The sequence below is a fragment of the Pterocles gutturalis genome, unplaced genomic scaffold (genome assembly GCF_000699245.1).
Source record: "Pterocles gutturalis isolate BGI_N339 unplaced genomic scaffold, ASM69924v1 scaffold1969, whole genome shotgun sequence".
Taxonomy (NCBI): domain Eukaryota; kingdom Metazoa; phylum Chordata; class Aves; order Pterocliformes; family Pteroclidae; genus Pterocles; species Pterocles gutturalis.
In genome coordinates, this window is record NW_010132890.1 from 11,247 (window position 1) to 14,638 (window position 3,392).

The following is a 3,392-nucleotide window of genomic DNA, read 5'->3' on the forward strand; positions in this document are numbered from 1 at the left end:
ATTCTGTGATTCTGTGATTCTGTGATTTATCCCGCAGTTGTTTAAAAACTGCTTTTACCACCTGGCTATTGCCTACCAGTGCCTTGTGATAATATTTTAAAATTTAACACAAGAGGGCAGCACAGTTGAAAAATAAAAGATAAATAAAATGTGTTTACTAAAAGCATAAATTAGGTTCTGCTTCTCTTTACTAGGAATATGGGGATGCTGGGGACAAAACAACGAAGCTGGATGGTTGAACCCCACGGTGCTGTGGGACAAGTGGGCGGCACGGCTGCAAATCCCAGCGCACCGCCTTAGCGCAGCAGTGCCGCGGTCCTCGCTTGCCTTCGGGGGGATGGAAGCCCCCAAGGCTGCGGGCACCAGGACGGGAACTTGAATTTCCACCCATCAGACCCCACGGAGCAGCCCTGCCTTCTTGCAGGGGGGAAATACCCATCATGAGCTTTAGCTTGCAAGAAAAGGAGAAAAAATTATCTATCCCTCATGGTTGCCCAGGAGGTCGCAGAGTAGGATGCCTTGCTGCTGCTGCAAGGAAAATAGCCCCAGCTTGCTGTTTGCAACTCCTCTTTAAGCCTGATTTCTCCCTGGGAGCAGCCGGGGGGTACCCGGCCCTGTGGGGGGATAGGCAGTGCCCGTGGCATCGCTGCTGCGGGAGCTGGGACCGAGCAGGGCACATACAACCACCCCAGCTGCATAATAAATTCATTTTTTTTTGCTGACCTTCGGACTGTGCCGGCTGCATTTCACTAGACAAAAAGGGGCTAAACCCACACCGAGAACCAAAATAAAATCTTATTTGGTCACCACACTCCATCCCACACGAGGCACCTCGCAGTCAGCGGGCACTGCCGCATCTCAGCGTGCTTGTCCCCTGGGAAAGCGGCAAGAAGCCCACGGTCTGCAGCTACAGCAGGGATTTCTGAGCCATCAGACTGGGGTGAAATGACTCCGGCCAGGGGCAGGGCTGGCCAGAGGAGCCCTGCGTGGGTATTCCAGCCCCTGGCATCTCTGCTGTCACTCGGGCAGTGACTCTGGGCAGAGCTGTCTCAAGGTGAAGATGAGCTGCCTTCCATATCGTCAGGATTCTCATCCTATTTATGGAGGAAAAAAAAATGCTTGGCAGAGGGGAGATGTCACTGCCAATCTTGATGTTGTTGTGAGATTCCTCCTGCAGGCACGACAAGCAGCTAGCGATGATGAGATCTCCATTTATAACCTCGGAGGGATGCACAACACACGGTGCCTCCTGCCCTCCCCTGAAAGGCAGATTTCCTCCCCAGGGAATCGTTGCCTTGGGGAATTGCTTTCCCCCATGAAGAGTAGGCTTCAAATCCCTGATATTGTCTTTTTTTTTTTTTTCTTCTTCATTTGGGCCAAAGCCATACTTGTCTCTATTTCTGAGCATTTCACTCTCAAGCATGTACTAGCCCACCAAAACCCCCCGTTATCAAGCAGCTACCCGCAGGCACGCTGTGTGCGAGGGGACCTGCCCCGCCATCCCTCCCTCCAGCCTCTCACTGCCCTGCATTTGCTATTTTTGCTGAGCTACCATTTAGGAATTTTGACAAATATTTCATCGTACGCCTCTTACACATTTCGGTCCGCGGTTGTTTTCATTTCTCCCACCTTTACTCCTTTCAAGAAAAACTGAGGTCAGCTCAGAGAAAAAAAAAACTTTAAAAAATATCTATCTATCTATCTATCTATCTATCTATCTATCTATACACATATATATCTTCTTGTTTCCCAGTGCCTGCTCCCGCGGGCACGGCCATGGGATGCTTTGTGACGAGCACATGCCTGGACCGCTCGCTCTGCCAGCTGCACGGCACAAATGGCATCGTTTAAGAAAAGATTTTTCAAAAATACAAACAAATGTTTTCAAAACCCAGAAAACAGCCTCCAGCAGCATAAGAATAATTCTGAAGCAGCTTGAAGTTCTCCGGTAGGAACCACGCCACCTTCCCTCCCTCTTGCCGGGGCTGGGGCGCGGGGCTGGCCCTGCAGCGGGTGCCCGGACCCTGGCACAGTGACACCGGGGGGGGTCTCACCAGGGACCCGGGACCCTCCGGAGCTGCCCTTCCTCATCTGCTGGAAAAGCCGCTCGGGGCACGAAATAAAAGCATGTGCCAGCACAGCTGGGGGATCAGATCTCCAGCCTGACTAGCGAGGTGTGAAACCTGCCAAGAAGCACAGATCCTGCCCATCGCCCAGCTCCCGGGGTCCCCGGTTGGGGGGGGCCTCATCCTGCCTGTCCCAGCAGAGCTGAGGTCCGGGTGAGGAGGAGGAGGGACATGGATGTCCCAGCCAGGGACGTGACGGACCCAACCACAGCGTGATGCAAAGAGCTTTGCACATCCCCAGAGGTGCCTCGCCACTAATATTGTGTTTCATTTTTACGATGGAAAGCTTTTTTAATTTGCTCCAAGACTTTTGAGCTTCACCTGCCGCTTTGGGGACCAGAGCCACCGACAATAAATAAATCTCTATTAAACTCTCATTTTTTCTTATTATCTCTCCATTCCCCACGCTGCTGAGCGGGGCCGTCGCCAGCCCAGGGGAGCGATGCTGCTCTGGCCAGACGAGTGTTCCTGTATCCCTGAAGAGTCGATCCATCGCCGCTGATACCCGCAGCCATCGCAGCAGCTGGGGCACCCCGAGCGATGGCAGAGAAACCTCACCTCCCTGCAGGCAGCGAGTGAAGAAAATGAGCATCCAAAGTTCATCCTTTGATTTCTTCGGTCGTGCCTTCCAGCACACAGCCGCTTTTCTGCCAACACTCGCGGCTCAGCAGCAGCAGCACGAGCAGGGGAGGTTTCAGGGTCACCTACAAACCGCTCGCCATCGGAAGCGGCTGTTTGCTCGTGGGAAAAGCGCGGGCACGCAAGGAGATGGAGCGGGGACCGTGCGGCTTGCAAAGGCAGCTTGGCGCTGACGGTGCGTGCCAGGGAGCGCAGAACCGACAGATGGCCCAACAGATGCTCTGGGATGGAAGTGGCTTAGTAGGTGAACCACAAAAAAGCACGAAGCGCACAGAAAGAGTCAACACCACACCATTCATAATAAAACATCCCCTTTTTTTCACCCTGCTCAGAATCTCACCAAGCACCGCGGTTCAGACCCCGGCGCCACACTCCGGCACCGCTGGCGGGATCTGGAGCATCCTCGGAGCTGCGAGCGCCCGCGATGGGCTGTGCTGCGCGGGAATCTCTCCTGCACCGCCTCGCTAGGTGCCAGCTGACTGAGCAGAGAGGTCACTTCTGCCTCCAGGATACAACATCCCATCTTCCTCAACCTCATCAGCTGCTGCAAACCCTCAGTCCCAGGCCAGGTCCCTGTCCCCGTGGCTGCCAGCACGGCTGGGCAGTGGTACCCCCATCCATCCGGGG

General features: G+C 54.2%; 1 protein-coding gene across 1 annotated transcript in view; it reads right to left on the bottom strand.

The window, feature by feature from the left end:
- Nucleotides 1-3,392, bottom strand: part of KCNAB1 (potassium voltage-gated channel, shaker-related subfamily, beta member 1) — a gene marked incomplete at its 5' end in the record, with an annotated part of 20,137 nt that overhangs the window by 5,269 nt on the left and 11,476 nt on the right. The window lies entirely within an intron of this gene.